Consider the following 20,371-nt stretch of genomic DNA (forward strand, 5'->3'; position numbering starts at 1 on the left):
TTCAGAATGGTTAGCCCAGTTTACAACTACACTCATCATTCATTAATGTACCTATTTTACCTCATCCCCTCCAGCATTTGTCATTTCTGATAGCTGTGAGGTGGTACTGCAGAGTTGTTTTAATTTGTCTTTCTCTAATCAATAGTGATTGAGAACATTTTTTTTCATGTGACTATTGATAGTTTTGATTTCTTCTTCTGAAAACCGTATGTGCATATTTTTTGACAATTTATCAATTGGGAATGGCTGTTATTTTTTTTTACAAATTTGAATTATTTTCCTAAATATTTGAGAAATGAGGCCTTTATCAGAGAAATTTGCTGTAAAATTTTTATACTGCTTCACTGTCCATGGTACCTTTTAGCAAAATGTAGTTTCTCTGATTATCTCTTTCAATTAGGTCTATTTTTGCTTTTACTTTATCTGAGATCATGATTGCGACCCCTACCTTGAAAACAAATTGTTATATTAAGAGGGATTGGGAAAGGCTTCCTTTAGATGGTGGGATTTTAGCTTTCCATTATGCCATGTCGCCTCTGGAATAACCCTGCCAATTATCCCCAGTGGGACTTTTAGAGATGAAGGGAAATTGGAGTGTTTTGTCAAGTTTCTAGACCCATGGGAAGTGTTGGCTCATACAGAAACTATAGCATTATTATGCTAGAGAAAAAAGAGATATCAGAGTGTGGAATTGCTCTAATAACCAAAAATGTTATCAGTGACAAAGATCATTTGAAGATGAGAGGGGCAAATACGGGATAGAACAATCACAAGAAAAAACAGATACATTTGATTGCACCAAATTGAGAAGCTTTCCTACAAATGATCAACGGAGTTAGGATAAGAAGGGAAATTATCTATTGGGAGAAAAAGAGTCTTTGCCTCAAATATCTCTGATAAAATCTGATATTCAACTTATATAAGGAAATAATCCAAATATATAAAACTAGGAACCGTTCTCTGATAGATAAGTGTTCAAAAATAAGAACAAACAGTTCTTAAAAGGACTGGAAATGATTAGTAACCATATGAAAGACTATTCTAAATCACTAATAGTAAGAGAAATGCATATTGAAACAACTTTAAAGTTCCACCTTACATTGAAGAAATTGGAAAATATGACAAAAGATGTGAACAAGTAATGCAGAAGACTTGTGGAAAGATAGATTAATATATTGTGGATTTCCCCAACCTTCTCCATCACTAAGGCAAATGAGATCATAAAATTTCCTCCTTCTTTCCATATACTCCCCTCAGGATTGTATATTTTGTTACTTTTTCCACTTCAAGGTTGACTTTGCTGCTCATTTTAACCTGGAAATTAGTTTTAGGGTGAGGGCAATGATTGGAGTGCAAAGGCACATAGAATAATTTTCCCTAAGCCTTGTATGTCTAGGACCTTAGTTACAAATCTCCCTGGAATTGACTCTAGGGGTGTGCTGGCAAATGTTTAACAATAAACTCTCCAAGAAATGTAGACATTTTTAAGTTTAATCTACATTATTAATATTTTTTTCTACCACTTTCTAATCATCACATCAATACAATAAATAAAGGCCTGATTTGTAGTATTTGCCAATTTGTAAGGTGTAAATGGTCTAGCTAAAACTGTAAGACTAATGCCTTGTCTCTGTTGATTATTTCTTATTCATCATGTACACAGCTTGTTTATACATAGTTATTTGCATTGCATGTTCTCTCCCCCATGAGATTGTGAGCTCTTTTAGGGCAAGGATTGTCTTATGCCTTTCTTTATATTTCAAGGACTTAGCACAGTGATGCTTAATAAATGTTGATTGACTCTGGTTGATTTATTCTGAATGAATTTATTTTGCATACTCTTACATGTGTGCATGATTTTTTTCTCAGCAGAATGTAACCCCAACACACAGGAGTATAGCACACAGGAAGCACTTAATAAGCTTATTGGATGATTGACTGAGTTCTTAGGTGACATTTACAAGCTAAGTGACTATAGACAAGTTATTTGGCCTCTCAACCTCAGTTTCCTAATCTGTAAAATGGGGATAAATACTTGAAGTACCTCACAGGGTTGCTGGGAGGATTAAGTGAGGAAATATAAATAGAGCTTTGCAACCTTTAAAGCACTAAATAAATATAAGTTTCTTTATTATGGTCATCCAGGGCTGATTCCCACAATATCCAGCATAGGGAGAAACAAACATCCTCCAGCATTAGTGTTACTACATGCAGAAAATGTTAAGGGAGTTGAAAAAAAAAAGCTAATCTCCCTGCTAAAAGTGTTTTTAATAAATGCTTAGTGAATTGCATTGTAATGTAGTATGAGGAGCTCACCCTCCTTTTGATGTACACACAGGAATGCTTTAATTTCTCTTTTGTTAGTTTATTTTTCTTAATCTAGGACCTATAAAATGAGTCATTAGAAAATCAGCCTCTTATGCTCAGTAGGATTCATCCTTTCTCGGTGAATGTGACCATTTCTAAGCATTATGACTAAATAGAAATATGTGAAAATTAGAGAGAGCTCAGAAAGGAAACTGTGAGGTGATTAAATGATTGGAAAGTGAAATAAATGAGCTAATTTAATTCTCTGTTTAACAGAAAGGCAGAGTAGTGGCTCTTGTTGAAAAGTTTCCCAACATCTGAGTTTTTCCTACTTTAATAAGAAGAGGGCAGTGAATGTAGCTCAATCTTTTGGTGATAAACCTTGGTCTTGCATTATAATGCTAGGCTATGACCTTTTGATCACAGAATCAGAGAGGTGAAAGGAGCTTTGGTAAACATCTGTTGCAATCTCCCTACTTCACAGATGAAAAAGCTTAGGCTCAAACAAGGAAAGTAGCTTGCCTAAAGTCATCTGGCAGGATATGTAGTAAAGCTGGGACTAGAACCCAGTTTTCTTGAACACCTAGTCAAGTGTTCTTTCCATAATAGCAAACTATCATCCAGAAAACTTTTTAGAATAGTATAATGCAAAGAATACAGGATAAGAAGAGCATGAAGGCAGTGTGCTGTAATGGAAAGAAGGTTGCATATAGACTCAGATTTGGATTCAAATCTTAACATTGCTACTAATTACCTTTGTGATGTTGGGCAAGTCACTTAACATCTCTGAGATTCAGCTTCCTATTCTGTAAAATGAGGCCATTGGTTCTAATGTTCTGTGATAACTTTATGGTCCTTTTAAGCTTCCAGTCTATGATCCTATGATTTCAGGAAAGGTATTTCTCTTCTTTGCCCCTCAGTTTCCCAATATGTAAATTTTATGGTCCTTTTAAGCTTCTAGTCTATGATCGTATGATCTCAGGAAAGGCATTTCTTTTTTTTTGGGCCTCAGTTTCCAGGTATGCCAAATGAGAGGGTTGGAATAAATGATCCCTATGTCCCTGAGACCCCTTTTATCTTTCTGGCTCTATGGCTATGAGGTAATCCAAGCTCTTTATTCATAAATGAAAGTTGGGATCATACCAGGATCTTTCCTGCTTGAGAATTCTATAAGTATCATTCCAAGAGCGCTTCCCTGATATTCTCAGCTATAGAAAAGGGATGCTTATTGAGGAGGGTTTCAGTTCTCAGAAGCTGAATCAAAGTACTCATTGAACTAAAACCAGTGTGACTATATACACTACCATTTGCCATCCAAGGTACAGACTGCCTTCCTCCCAAATACTTCCAAGTCTTCTTAAAGACCCTAAACAAGACTCGCTCTAATTTCCCTGATCTACTAGAAATCCATTACAGCATTCTTGAAGAGGCATACTTGCCGCCTTTAAGCATACTTGCATAATAATAATAACAATAATGATAATAGTAACAATAATAACTAGCATTTGTATAATGCTTTACGGTTTACAATGCACTTTACAAATATCATCTCATTTTATCCTCACAAGAACACTGGGAGATAGCTGTTATTATTATCCCCATTTTACAGATGAGGAAACTGAGGCAAATAAAAGTTGAATGACTTGCCCAGGGTCAAACAGTTAGTAAATATATCAAGTCAGATTAAAAATGAGGTCTTCTTGACTTCAAACCTGGCTCTCTATCCACTGTACTGCTTATTGGGTCCTTCTGAAGAATGGCTTACACAAGGATCCTGGATATTTTAAAGATCCCTATCTTTTTCTGGAAGCCTGGCAATTTCCCATCCTAATCCACCTACTGCTTTTCATCAGGAAAAGTGTGAGTCAAAATGTGGTTCCATAGAATGGGAGATGGAATTGGAGTCAGAGAACCATACTTAAATTCAGGGATCTTAAAATCCATTTGCTACCTGGGTGACTTTGACCTTCCTTCTGTTCCTCAACATTCCATTTTCTTTCTCCAGAATTTTGCACTGGTCATTCCACATCTCTACAAGGTATTCCCTTCATACCTCCACCTCAAAGTATCCCTCTCGTCCTTTAAGATGATACCTAGGTCTATCAGATTGGCTAACATGGCCAAACAGGAAAATGATAAATGTTGGAGAAGATGTGGGAAAATTGGAACACTAATGCATTGTTGGTGAAATTGTGAAATGATCCAATCATTTTGGAGAACAATTTGGAACTATGCCCAAAGGGTTATAAAAATGTGCGTACCTTTTGACCCAATAATAACACTTCTAGGGCTATATCCCAAAGAGATCATACAAATGGGAAAAGGACCCACATATTCAAAAATATTTATAGCAGCTCTTTTTTGTGGTGGCAAAGAATTGGAAATTGAGAGGATGCCCATCAATTGAAGAATGGCTGAACAAGTTGTGGCATATGAATGTAATGGAATACTATTGTGCTATAAGAAATGATGAACAGGCAGACTTCAGAAAAACCTGGAAAGACTTGTATGGTCTGATGCTGAGTGAAATGAACAGAACCAGGAGAATGTTGTGCACAGTAACAGCCAAGTTGTGGGATGACTAATATTGATAGACTTTACCCTTCTCAGCAATACAAGGACCTACGATATCTCCAAAGGCTTCATGATGGAAAATGCTATTCACATACAAAGAAAGAACTATGGAGTTTGAATGCAGATTGAAACAATATTTGCTATATTTTTTCTTCTGTTGTGTTTTGTTTCCTCTTTCTGGTGGTTCCTCCTGTTGGTTCTACTTCTTACTTACAACATCACTAATTTGAAAATATGTTTAATAGGAATGTATATGTATAGCTTATATCAGATTGTGCGTCATGTTAGGGAGGGAAGTAGGGAAGGAGGGGGAGAAAAATGTAAAACACAAAAGCTTACAGAAGTGATTGTTGACAAATCAAAATAAATTAATTAAAAAAATAAAATAAAATAGAAGCTTGGAAAAAAAAAGATGATACCTAAGCACCAATTTTTTCATGAAATCTTTCTTGATCCCCTCTAGTGGCTAGTGCCCTGTCTCCCAAACTACTTTGTACTTAACAACTTTGTATATATTTGTGTTTATTCACTTTATATTAATGCTGTGCATGTTTACATATGTATTTGTCATCTCCATCATTAGAATGGATGCTCTTTTCAAGTATGGATTTATAAATAAGTATATGGGCAGTAAGGTGGCACAGTAGATAGAGTGCTAGGCTGGGAGTCAGGAAGACCTGAGTGCAAATCCAGCCTCAGGCACTTACTAGCTGGGTGACCCTGGGTAAGTCACTTAAACCTGTTTGTCTCAGATTCTTCATCTGTAAAATGAGCTGGAGAAGGAAATGACAAACACTCCAGTGTCTTTGTCAAGAAAATTCCAAAAGGGGTCACAAAGATTTAGACGTGACTGAAAACAACTAAATAACACCATCAGCAATGCTTACCATTGATGGAATCCTAACAAAGCTGCTCCCAGTCCCAATATTCTAACTTCTTTATAGGCCCCACTGAACAGCAAGCCCACTGCCCCTACCTAGCCACTGCACTTCCCAACTCAATATCCTAACTTCTTCATATATGCCTCACAGCACACTAGAACAACAGGTGTGTCCATGAACTCATATTTCTCGCAGAAACAGCAGGTGTGTCTGTGTGATGGGATCCTGGCCACTGCCCCTAGCTAGCCACTGCCCCCAGACCTATTCCTCATATTTCCTACAGAAACAGCAAGTGTGTCCATGCACTCAACCACAACCACATCCATCTAGTCTCAGACAAGACCACAATACTCAGCCAATCAGAAAGCAGCACCACCAGGATGCCAAAGCAGGATGTAGACCCTAAAACAATAGAAGGGACTCTCTAAGTAGCCACCTGTGTGGTAATAGCAAAAGGTGTCCTTTAGGTGAACTTATGACATAAAGAAACTTATTAGAATATCATTATCATACATACATACCCCTCCAATGGGTTTTTCTGTATGCATTTTGGGAAATCACATGCACAGTTCCATTGAGGCTGGGACCCTTCCCCCATTACCTAATCTCTTAACAAATCCCTCCTGCCTTTTTAATATTCATAATTTCTGTTATATAATTGCATGTTTGCCCTGTGAAAATATGGCTAGCCTTTACTAAAGTTGCTGGTTCCTCTTGTAACTTAGCCTGCTTCATGAGAGGCATCAATCTCAATAAATGCCTATACTTGGATCAGAGGTGGTCTGACTCTGAATTCTTTGAGATGGTTCTGCCAGGACACATCATGAAACTGTAACACCATGTGCTTAATAAATGCTTTGGGGCTGCTAGGTGTCAGGGACAGCTAGGTGGCACAGTAGATAGAACATTTGACCTAGAGTTGGGAAGAATTGAGTTCAAATCCAGCCTCAGACATTCACTAGCTATGTGACCCTAGGCAAGCCACTTAACCCTGTTTGCTTCAGATTCTTCATCTATAAAATGAGTGGAGAAAGAAATAGCAAACTACTCCAGTGTCTTTGCCAAGAAAATCCCAAATGGGGTCACAAAAGAGTCAGACATGACTGAAACAACTGAAAAACAACAATGTGAATTATATACTTTCCAGGTACAAAGTTTTGCTTGAAAGTTCTACCAATTTGCCTTATTCTGGAAGATAAATGGCAGATGTTTGCCTAATAACTTCCTGGATAGGCCATATCCAAAGGATAATACTTTACAAGATTGTTGTTAGAAAAGTACTTTGCAAATGCTAAAGTATTATATTAATTGTGGTGGTAGAGGTTGTTGATATTGTTATTATGGTTTTTGTGGTGGTGGTGGGTTGCATTGGCATTACCTTGACTACTTTTATGATAATAGGAAATGGGTCTTTGTGAGTAAAATGCTGGTCTCAGAATCCAGAGGACCTCTGCCTTTGTCATACGTAGGCTGCATCACCCTCGATAAGTCACTTAACCTGCCAGTGTCCTAGGCAATGCTCTTAAGACCATAAATTGGAAAACAGGTGCTGATCTGCATTATAAAAGGGGGTTTCTTCCAAGGAATTCCTTATACCAATGAAATCATGAATATGGTAAAAGAAATATGCATATATAGTAATAATAACAATACCTGCTATAATTATTATCATTAAGACAGAATCTCAAGTTCCTGTTGATTTAGATGACTCCTAAATCCATTCTGACTGTATGATCCTATGCCCTAAGGGGACATCATCTATACCTCTTTCTCTTTAGGCAAGGTCCAAGCCTTCCTGGGCAGTGGAAAATGCACAACCCCTTTCTAGTAAAGGAGACTTCAGCCCTGCAATATGTACTGTGGGGCAAGAATGAGCCATGATCCCTTGTTGAGGAGCCTCCATTCTTTCCACACAAACACTATTTGACTTTACAACTGAAATTATATAGAACATAGTATGAGTCAATTGTCCAGAGAGGAAAATCCTTAAGGTGTACTTAGCTTACCAGAAAGTATCATACAAGGGATTAAATTGGAGCTCAACCTTGAAGAATGGTAGAATCAACATGAACATCAGATTATAAGCTCCTAGAGAATGTCTTTTTTTCTTCTTATTTATATTCCTAGTACTTAGCACAGTAAGCACATAGTAGGCACTTAATAAATGTTTATTATATTGAATTGAATTGAATGTGACACCTAGTGGCTTCTAGAGAAGGATGGATGAGGTTGGATGGGCAGAGAGGTTCTAGATTGTGAAGGGCCTTGAATACTAAGAAGAGAAATCTTGACTTCAAGTAATAAAGGATTGTTATTTTTCTTTTGAGGAAAAGGAAGCTGTAATTAAATTAGTATGCAACAAAAGATCAACCTGATATCAGTGCTCAGAAAGGAAGGGGAGTGGGGTGAGTTTGAGAGTATAGAGAGACCAACTAGTGCTATTTAGAGTAGTCCAGATGTGAGGCAGTAGAGATTTGGGTTGGGTGGTGCCAATGAAAATGGACAAGAGATAGCACAGTTTGTAGGAAGATGGAACTGAGTGTGACTGATTACATAAGAGAGATGAAAGGGAAAGGATGAGTCAAATATCAGTAAGTACTTGCTGAATTCAAATGAAATCTAATTAAATCAATGTTAAAATTAACTGAAATTGGAGAGGAGGAAGTAGGTAAAATGAGAAAATTAGAGAACTTGTACCCATGTAATGCCAAACATTCTGATGAAAAGTGAGAAAAAAACTTATCTAATCAGCCAGATGTTTCATTTCTCCAGTTTCAATCCCATTCAAACTAACAAACACTTATTAATTGCCCACTGTGTGCAAGGCAGTCATACAGCCAATATGTGTCAGAGGCAGGACTTGAAAACTTGTATTTCTGCCACTGAGCTCAGCCCTCATTCTACTATAACAGGCTGTATCCCTAATCCAAATGTCAATAGATCAAAGATTTAAGTTCCATTTAAAATTTATTCCATATTTTAGTGCCTTTTTTATTTGCCAAAAATTGTGTTAACAGTGATCATATAAATTCAAGGTTTTGTTCAGTGTATATGATGAATTTTGCACTCCCTTTCCATCCCCCAAATCCCTTCCCTAAAGAGACATATCTACACATAGCCTCCAAAGTTCATCTTTCCAGACTTTCTGACAAACTCTGTGTAATCATCAGGTTATTCACATTTTTGAAGAGCAATGTTTTTAGGTACATCAGATAGAATGCGTGAGATTACAAAGAAAAGCAATTAGATTGAAATGCAGTTGTTAAATATATATGTATATAAGTTCACAGACCCTGGGCCTTAATGACTGACTGATGTCAAAGTGAGCTGGTTACCTCTGAGGTCACTTCTGCTCTCAATCACTGATTTTAGCTGCCATTATGATGTATTTTTTTTGTTGCCCTTAAAGGAAGATGATATGTAGCTGACAAAGATCATGTCTGTAAGCATTTCCTTCTATATTGTGGACTATCCCTTTCTCTCAGAGATAGCTTCAAACTGCATAAATTGGGGTCTATCCCTCTTTTTTCAGTAATTGCATATCTCCAATCATCTTTGTGCAGAGTTACTGAAGTTTAAGTACAGCCACAGTGATGAAAGAGTTAACAGAACCAGAGGCTGTCAGACTGAAATGCTGGCACCAGATGGTATTGTCAAATAGAGGTATAATTGCATTAAAAAAAAATCCCTTCAAAATAGTTTCACAAGCTTTAGGTAACTTAGATGACATTTAGCAGGCTCTGGAAATCACTTAAATGAGTACAGAAATAAAAGGATTACCGAGGAAAATGTCACCATCTGAATTTGTCTTGGGTCTTATTGAACTGAGACATCTGAGACTCTTGTTAATACTTTGCAACTATTTACGGCACAACAAATGGAATGTGTCATCACTCCATTCAAGTCAGCATGTTTCTCTGGGTGGGTCTCATAAAGTGCTTTCGAGAAGGGTTCAAATGGATTTTTTTGGTTTAAAATAGGAAGTCTGTGGGGAAAAATACAGATTATTTTAAATATGAACACATAAACTCATTGTAGCTTTCAGAGAAATGTAATTAATGTCATCAAAACCTACCCCCATGCCCATCCTTGATCATTTTCATTCATATTTTTTAATTGGGTATGGCATAACAAGAATTATATTTTTAAAATATTCATAGTATTTGGAAAGGCTACAGACTTTCAAGGGTAACCTTCAGAGATGGCGGAGATTTAAGGTGTAGAAAATGTGGAGGGTTCATTGAGATATGTTTCCTATGGCCTGGGATCCTAAGCTTTGGATTTATACATACCACATTTGATCAGTTTAGTACTTGGGGTTACTAAAAAGTTTTTAACTTAAAAACCTCTTTCCATTGGACCTGCAGTGAATAATCTCTCAGAGAGCCAGATTTGCTCCCCAACATTGTGATTCAGTTCCTTACTGCTCCTCCAGATCCAAGGTTACCTGCTTGTTCCTTTCCTCTTCAAAAGGTTGGGTCCAAAGATACCATCCATCTATTCCATAGATACCATCTGGAGGAGAGGTAAGAGCTCCTAGACCAGGAGTGAGGAACCTGTGGTTTCCAGGCCACATGTGGCCCTTCAGGTCTTCAAGTGCAGCCCTTTGACTGAATGCAAACTTCACAGAACTAAAAGGATTTATTCTGTGAAGTGTGGCTCCAGAGTAGGAGTATCGAGGGATTGATGTTGGGGATCATATCTGGCCCTTTTCTACTGCCTCCCGTCATGCAGACTATAATATTTCCCTAGCAACCTCAAGCAGAAAATATATGTTAGGGGAACTCTGACTACTTAGGGTGATATTAAAAGTATGGAAGACTATTCATCCCTGGAATAGGTAGAACTCACCAGAAGGGAAAAGAGATTCCTGAGATTACCAGGAGAATTCCAGAGGGGGTGCAAGATAAAGAGAGTGATTTTTGAGCAACTACCCAAGATTAAGCCCAGGACATGTAAACTCAGAGCTTGAGGCCCTGGGCTACTGCCTACATGTAAAATACTAAAATTAAAGAATGTCAAAGTTGAAGGAACTATAGAGGCCATCTAGTTCAATGTTTTTCATTTGACAGATGTCCAGTAGAGGTATAGTGATGTTCCCAAGATCATAAACTAGTTAGAGGCAAAGTCAGGACTACTAGAAGCAGCAGCAGTAGTAGTAATAGATAACAGTTAATATAGAACTTTAAGGTTTGTAAAGTGCTTTATATATGTTATTGTTTGATAAACTCTATATAAAGAAGATTGATGCCCTGGCACCAGAAGTGGCAGGTGTCCCTGAGCTTCTGACAGAGGCATGTCCTAAGGACATGTTCTATGGATTAGACAGCTTTTACCAACTACAATACTGGTTCTTCAAAGACCCGTTTTTAGTGTACAGTATATATCTGTAACTTGAGGCAGCTTCAATCACTTGGCCACAGCCTACAATATGTATCTAAGGAACACAGGACACCCACTGCTGATTTATTCTCTGGGGACAAACAGAACACAATAACGCATTCATGCAGAAAAATATCTCCCAAGAATGCTTGCTGCTTCATCCAAACTGTTGCCCTGCTGCAAGATCTCTCTTCTGCCCTCCTTTCATCTCTCCTTTCATGTCCACCACCCCACTCACCTTATATCTGTTGCTTTGCCTCTGCATGTGGCAAAGAGCTAGTTTTATATGCTTTGGCACAAGATTCTATTGCATTCTGCTCTTACATATATGGTAGCTGCAGGCAGCCTCCTTAGGGGTGAGAATGAAAAACCGGTCACACTGGCCCTCTCCTCTCTCTTTCATCATTTCATTCATTCACCCATGCATCAATCATCCCATACCTCTAATTCTGTTGCATTACCTTCCCAATTGTTCCAATTACATGGAATGCAAGGACTTGGTAGTTTTTCAAATTCTTAAAATATTCCATGGTCAAATGTAAAACATGTCTGAGTAAACATGGACAACAAGTGCAGGAGCTGAATCAAGATGAGGAGGCAGCATGTAGGTTTTGGCAAGAAGAGATAAGACATTTTGTGAACCAAGTTCCTTGGCTTTGAGCCCTATTGTTAGGATCACCAAGGAAGGTATTGGAATTAAGCTCTGACAATGTTGAGTCCACAACTGGAATAAATACTGTGTAGGTCTGTCCACTGTGCCTTAGAGGAGACATAATAGAGCTGGAGAAGATCCAAAGGAGAGTAATTAAAATGATGAAAGGAATAGGGAGGGAGTGCTGCTGCTGGAGGATAGGCTAAATCCTTCAGAAGCCTTCATTCTGGAAAGAGAAAGTTTGGAGATCGGGAGACAACATGATCAAAGCTGAAGAGATCATTAAGGGGATAACTACAGTAAGCATGATATGTAGCAATCACCGGGACACTTGGACACAACCCTTCCCTCGCAACAACCTGCAAGACAAAATAAAAGAAGTCCTACCTTTCATGGCAGTGATTAATCTTGAGGGGATCATTGTCCCCAAGAGGTGGCCCCCAGGCTAAAAGTGTTCATTGATTTCCCACAATTTAAGTTTAGTTCATGGATGGTGGTTCATATCAGACTATTTTACGGAAAGATTCCCTAAACTTTTCTTTCATGCCTGATTTTTTCATTATGAACAAGTTGTACATAAGGAAAAGGAATTAATATAAATACTTACATTAGTCTTACTTCTCATCTTTGTTAATTTTCATATGGAAGTAAAGAAACAAGTATTTAGTAAGCTCTTACTCTGTGCCAAATGCTACTAAGAACTTTAAAAATATCTTATTTGATCTTCACAACAACCCAGGAGGAGGAGGTAATATTATTGTCCTCATTTTATAGTTGAGAAAACTGAGGCAGACTGAGGTAATGTGATTTGCCCAGGATCATGTAGCTAGTAAGTACATGAGCGACAGTACATGAGTACATGAGTACTGTGTGACCTAGCTATCTCTGCCATATAAATGTCTTATGTAGCTTTCTGTGTCTATGCTGCTATTTTTGTGAACTCCCTTCTTATCCCCTTAACTAATACTATAAGAATTACATCTTTCCATTCCCAGGCCTAGTCCCCAAACCTGTCATTTTTCATTGCGCTATACTATAATGTTCCATTGTCCTGATATACTAAATGTTTTTTCACCATTTTCCTAATGTTAGACATTTAAGTGGCCTATAACCCTTTTGTAAATTTTTTGTTCGAGAGGCAATGTAGCATAGTGGAATCTGCACAGAATTAAGAGGATCCTGCATTTTGGTCCAGTGGTTTTATATGGTTTTGTAAACTATAAAACACCATATAAATGAGAATTATAATTAAATTAATTATTTAAATACTATTAAGTACAAGACATTTTTATCTTTCTTCAGGGTTTTGATGGATCTGTGACCTCACTGACATTAGTGTTCCCTTGAAAAGTGTAGACCATAGACCCATCTTTGCCTCCCATTCCTATGCAACTCTTCTCCTTATCCCCTATAAAGCCTCCACACCTGTACTGTACATTTTAGATTGACTGGTTGTTGGTTGGTTTTGACTAAGTGTATGGAAAATAATGATTCAATTAAATTTAATTTCCTAGTTTCTTTTAGAATAATTGTAATTCATTTTATAGGTAATTAGGTTGAATAGAGAAAAAAATAGACTAGGAATGTGAAGGAAAAAAATAAAACATGAACCTTGTTGAAGTTCACAATTCCAAATACACAAGAAAAAATGGCAATAGTTATCTTCCATTTAGCTTAACTTCTAGTGATGCTGATACATATTTGACCAGATTAAAAGAAACTATAATTGTGACCAAAATTACAAAGGCATTTTCAAACAAAAAATATAAATTTCGAATGCAACTATTGAACTTTCAAAAGGGAAATGCAATAAACTGAAGCAACATCGCCAGATGCTGACTTACGTAAGAAAGAAAATAAAAATCATTATTTTTACAAAGGATTTTACTGCATCTTATAAAAGGAATTATTACATGAATGAATGAAAAAAATTATTAAGTACTTATTTTGTGCCAGGAACTATGCTAAGCATTGAACATGCCAGTTCCCAAGTACAGTCCCGGGGTGGCGGCTGCCTCCTGAGCTTCTTGCCCACAGACTGAGGGAGAATCGGGTGACTGATCAGAGGGGGATTGCAGGGATCTCTTTGCCAGTGCTGAGGCAGGAATCTCTTGCTTTGCCCATGGTTGGATCTGGGTCACAGTTCTGGGTGGCAGTCCTGGGGTGAGAAGGAGTGATGGCGTGGTGGAGCATGTAGTGGTGGTAGAGAGGAAATCCTCCTCATAGTTCCAAGACAGAAAAGAGTGCTTGTGGTCACTCATAGGCCAGAGCACAGGCCAGGAAAGGAGTAAACACCTCACCCCTTATCATACCACCTTGGAAGAACTGAAAATTTACAGGTCCCTAGAAGTATCTCTGAAAACAGCTGTACAAACCCCTGAAGCTTGGGACAGTACAGTCTCCACATTGGAAGCAGAACTCTACCTTAAGAAAGAGATTATAACTGAAGTAATTGGCTGGGATCATGAGCAAAACTTGCAAGAAGTGTCAGATCATAGAATCTTTTTTTGGTAACAAAGAAGATCAAAACATATAACCAGAAGAAGACAACAAAGTCAAAGCTCCTACATCCAAAGTGTCCAAGAAAAATATGAATCAGTTTGAGGCAATGGAAGAGCTCAAAAGGGATTTTGAAAAGCAAGTAAGAGAAGTAGAGAAAAACTGGGAAGAGAAATGAGAATGATGCAAGAAAATCATGAAAAACAAGTCAACAGCTTGCTAAAGGAGACCCCAAAAAATACTGAAGAAAATAACACCTTAAAAAATAGCCTAACCCAAAGGGCAAAAGAGGTCCAAAAAGACAATGAGGAGAAGAAGGCCCTAAAAACCAAAATTGGCCAAATGGAAAAGGAAGTCTAAAAGCTTACTGAAGAAAATACTTCCTTAAAAATTAGAATGGAGCAATTGGAAGCTAGTGACTTTATGAGAAATCAAGACACTGTAAAACAAATCCAAAAGAATGAAAAAAAATAGAAAACAACATGAAATAACTCATTGGGAAAAACAACTGACCTGGAAAATAGATCCAGGAGAGAGAATTTAAAAATTATTGGACTATCTGAAAGCCATGATCAGAAAAAGAGCCTAGGCATCATCTTTCAAGAAATTATCAAGGAAAACTGCCCTGATATTTTAGAACAGAGTGCAAAATAGAAATTGAAAGAATCCACTGATCTCCTCCTAAAAGAGATCCCCAAAGGAAAACTGCTAGGAATATTAAAGCCAAATCCCAGAGTTCCCAGGTCAAGGAGAAAATATTACAAGCAGCCAGAAAGAAACAATTAAAGTTTTGTGCAAATACAATCAGGATAACACAAGATTTAGCAACTTCTACATTAAGGTACTGCAGGGCATGGAATATAATATTCCAGAAGGCAAAGGAGATAGGATTACAACCAAGAATCACCTACCCAGCAAAACTGAGTATAAGCCTTCAGGGGATAAAATGGTCATTCAGTGAAATAGGGGACTTTCAAGCATTCTTGATGAAAAGACCAGAGCTGAATAGAAAATTTGAGTTTCAAATACAAGACTCAGGAGAAACATGAAGAGGTAAACAGGAAAGAGAAATCATAAGAGACTTATTAAGGTTGATCTGTTTACATTCCTGCATGGAAAGATAATATTTGTAACTCTTGAGTCCTTTGTCAGTATTAGGGTAGTTGGATGGAAAAAAATATATATAGATAGATAGATAAATAGATAGATAGATAGATAGATAGATAGATAGATAGATAGATAGATAGAGGGTGCAGGGTGAGTTGAAGATGAAGGGGTGATATCTGGAAAATAAAATTAAGGGGTGAGAGAGGATTATACTGGGAGAAGGTGAATGGGAGAGGTAATGGGGTAAATTATGTCACATGAAACAGACAAGAAAAGGCTTTTACAGTGGAGGGGAAACAGGGGAAGGTGAGAGGGAATGAATGAATCTTATTCTCATAGGATTTGGCTTAAGGAGGCAATAACATACACACTCAACTGGGTATGGAAATCTATCTTACCCTATAGGAAAATAGGAGGGAAAGGGGACAAGAGAGCAGGGGAATGATAGAGTGGAGGGCAGATTGGGGGAGAGGTAATCAGAAGCAAACACTTCTGAGGAGGGACAGGGTCAAAAGAGAGAATAGAATAAATGGGGGACGGGATAGGATGAAGGGAAATATACTTAGTTTTTCACAACATGACTACTGTGGAAGTGTTTTGCATGACTACACATGTATAACCTGTATCAGGTTGCTTGCCTTTTCAATAAGGGTGGGTGGGGAAGGAGGAAGGGAGAAAATTTCGAACCCAAAGTTTTAAAAACACATGTTAAAAAAATTGTTTTCACATGCAACTGGGGAATAAGAAATACAGGAAATGTGGTATAGAAATCTATCCTGCCCTACAAGAAAATAGAAGGGGAAAGGGATAAGAGAAGGCAGGGAGAGAGAGAAGGGAGGGCAGGTTAGGGGAAGGGATATACAGAATGCATGCCATCTTGGGGTGGGGGGAGGGATAAGATGGGGAGATAATTTGGAGCTCAAAATCTTGTGGAAGTGAATGTTGAAAACTAAAAATAAATAAATTAAATACCCCCCAAAAAATGTTAGATTGAAAAATAAAAATTCATTGGGTATGATGGTGCATACCTATAATCCCTACTTCCAGAGGAGTCAGAGGCTGGTGGGTCACTTGAGTTTGGGAGTTCTTTGCTGCAGTGGTGCTAACATGAACTGAGTGTCTTTATTAATTATAGCACCAATATGGTGAGCCTCAGGGATGGACAACCACTAAGCTGTCTTAAGGGGGAGTGAATCAGTCCAGGTTGGAGAAATTAAACATATTAAAACTTTCATGCCAATCAGTTTTGGATTTTGGGCAAGTAAGGGGTTGAAACATTTATAGTCTTAGAGAGAGAGAGAGAGAGAAAGAGAGAGATTTAGTATAACAACAATAATTTACCTTAAATATTAGACTTTAAAAATAATGTCATTTGAAAACATTTGTAGTAAGCATTTAGGATCCATTTTTTAAAATCCTGCAAGAGTCCTGTTGAAGTGTTATTTTAAAGTCAAGTCAAATCAACAAATGCTTAAGATAAGCCAGGCACTATGTTAAGTTCTGGGGGCACAAAGAAAGGCAAAAACAGTCCCTGTTTTTAAGGAGCATACAATCAAATGGCTTTGGCTCTGCTACGTATGAATTGTGTCAATTTGTCCAAATTACTGCGGATACATTTGGAACTCAGTTTTCTCACCTGCAATAAGGTCAATAGCCTAGATTAGTCCTGATAATCTCTAACATCCTTTCCAGCTCTAACATAATGATTCTATGAAATACCCTTTTATTTCTTTTTTTCTCTCTAACCTTTAAGGATGACATCATGAAGGACAGTCAACATCTTTTCAAATGGAAAATTTCTTGATGTCATTGTCAGAGTCAGAATATATTAGGGTGGAAAGAAAGGGGGATCCATTCCAGTGTATTGTTATATGTTCATATGAAGCCTCCAATACATACCCCTTCAAAGAGTTTCCTTAAATATCTGTTTCAGAATGACTCACTGAGTCATGGTTGGAAATGTTTTCCCACTGCTCTGAGAGATAAGCTACAGGCTTACCTATCACATAGAATCCTGGATTTATGGCTTGTATTTTCTCTGAATTCTAATTTATGACCATAAATATAGCATGGCATATAAAATGTCTATGAAAAAACTCTGATTCCTATACGTCTAGGTTTCTTATTTCTTTATCTAAACCACATGCCAACTTTATTCTTTTCTAGTGGGAATTCAGATCCATGTTGCTAGATTCTGTGTGTGTGTGTGTGTGTGTGTGTGTGTGTGTGTGTGTGTATGTGTGTGTGTGTGTTTTATTGTGGGGGGAAGGCTGGAGAATCAGAAAAGATAGAAATTTAGAGCCTTCAACAGGAAAGAACAAGGAAGAATTTTAAAGCTGGAAGGGACTTTAACTTAATCTAACATCTTCTTTTTACAAATGAGGTAACTAAAGGCTTGAAAGTTTAAGTGCCAGGCCCAAGATCATAAAACAGATTGGTAGCAAGGCTGGGAATTGAAATTAAGACCTGACTTCTAGCCTGCTAGAATCATAAGATGTTTGATGTAGAGTTAGAAAGGGCCTTAGGTTATTGAGTCCGATCCTCTTACATTACAGATGAGGAAACTGAGGCCTGTAGAGTTTGAGACTTGCCCATGGTCACACAGGTAAATAACAGAGATAGGATTCAAATCCAAGACTCCTGACTCTAAATTCTGTAGTCTTTTTTCCCAGTGGAAAAGAGATCAATTTTTCATTATTAGTAAACAGATTAATCAGACTGCAGCATTTCTGAAAGAGATGGTGAATTTCTTTGTTTATTTTTTAATTCTCATTTTGTATGCATCACGATAACCTTTGTTGGCACTGGGGTGGGTATTTGCTAGTTGATCTCTGAGTTCTATTTCCATGATTGCCTGTTAGCAAGCAATTTAGGAATTTCAGAAAACTTGAGGACTTTCATGACAGGTATATTGCTACTGTAGGGGAATGGGGGCCAACAAATCCATTCAATCTTGCCAAGTTTGCCAAATTAAAAAAACAAAAACAAAATAAAACCTTGTTGGTAGAAAATGCTGGGGCCCCAGTAGCTGATAGAATATAGGCTGCTTGTCCTAGGGGAACTGTCAAGGTTGATTTTCCTGGCCTCCTTCCAGGACTGCAGGGAGGAAATGTTTACATCCTTGTTTCTGTTGATTATGTCACTAAGTGGTTGGAAATGGGCCCCAGGAGAGAATTCACAGTCTGAATCCTGTAACATTAATAATAATACTGAAATATACACAGATGATAGGATCACTATCTAGATAGGATCACCTCTAGAATTATGTCTTTGGAACCAGAATAGGGAATGGGTTCTCCGGTGAGACCTAGGCAAAGTATTGAGTGTGTTATGCCAGGGCTCCAGATGAAGTTTTCCCTCTGTTGAGTGACCTTGGATACAGGAGGCACTGTTCTGAGCTCCATGGCTATAAAATGGTGTTACTATTTATTTCATCTTCATTGGAGGCAACCTTAACTTTGCAATTTTACAAGGCCTCTTTCGAAGTGTGTTGACACTAAGGTTGATGGTCCGGTTACTAGATTGAAGATTTGTGGTTGGCAAAATGCTGCATTCCTAAAAAAGATAATTGAGAGTTCAACCATTACAAATGTGCTACTCCTAAACATTCTATGGAAGGGTGTCCTTGCTCTGGGACATTTTATTGCATCAGTCAATTGATCATTCAACAAATATTTATTGTCTACTATACACGCCAACAGTATAATAGAACGTTCCCATTCCATTCTCACTGCCACCCTCTCCAATGAAGATGCCATTAAAATGGGGGGAAAAACAGTCTCTACTCTTAAGGAGGTTTTAGTCTTTTTATGGAGATGAAACATGTGGATATAAGAAGTTCATTAATGATACAAGGAAGTATATAAATACTAAATGAGTGGAAGGGGCACAAATGGTCCTCCAAGGACAGATGAGTTAACAAATCAATCAGTCAACCAATAGGAATTCTTTGAGTGGCTACTAAGTGCCAGACACTGTGTTAGGCTTTGGAGGTACAAATACAAAGAATGAAGCATTCCCTACTCACAAAGAACTTGGGTTCTGATGGGGGAGATGAAAAGTCCATGTGTAAGTAAATATTTAATAAATACTGAGAGAATAAATGCAAAAAATATGAAATAGTTAAATATAAGCTAGTTTGAGAGGGATGACACTAATATTGGAGGAATTAGGAAAGATTTCATGTAGAAGGTGGTGTTTGAACTGTGTCTTAAGAACTTAAGCTGTGTTTTATGTTTACTTGTTTTTGTTTTATTTTTTGGAGACTGGGTCTCCCTGTCCTACCAAGGTTGGAAGTATACTGGCTACTACTGTGTCTGATCCCAATACTGATGGTCACAGAAGCTATAACCTGCTCTATTTTTTCCCTGAGGGCATCTAGGTGGCACAGCAGATCGAGTGCCTGCCCTGAAGTCAGGAAGACTCATCTTCTTAAGTTCAAATCTGGCCTCAGACACTTACTAGCCAGGTGACTCTGGGCAATTTACTTAATCCTGTTTGCTTCAGGTCCTCATCTGTAAAATGAACTAGAGAAGGAAATGACAATCCACTCCAGTATCTTCTGCCAAGAAAACCCCAAATGGGGTCCCAAAGAGTTGGACAAGACTGAACAACAACAACATTTTTTTTCTGATCTAGGCTGATTTGCCCCTCCTTTAGTAGCCTAGTGACCTTCCACTTCTGAGGACTCTCCACATTGTCTTCAGACCTAGGACAGACAACCAATCAGCTTCAATCTCACTACCTCTCTAAACTACTGTGCTCAAGGGATCAGTGCCCTCATTAGAACAGATGACCAGCACAAGCTACCACACCCAGTAGGCAAGCTGTGTCTTAAGAACTTACCTTTTCATTTTCAGGGAATTAGAAATTTTGGTTATCCAGAAATAACTGGTACTTAATTGGGTGTCATATTATATCAGAGAAGAATCACAATTATAATAAAGAGAAGAGATTCACTAACTTCATT

This window comes from Vombatus ursinus, unplaced genomic scaffold (assembly GCF_900497805.2).
Source record: "Vombatus ursinus unplaced genomic scaffold, bare-nosed wombat genome assembly UNPS02014791.1, whole genome shotgun sequence".
NCBI lineage: Eukaryota > Metazoa > Chordata > Mammalia > Diprotodontia > Vombatidae > Vombatus > Vombatus ursinus.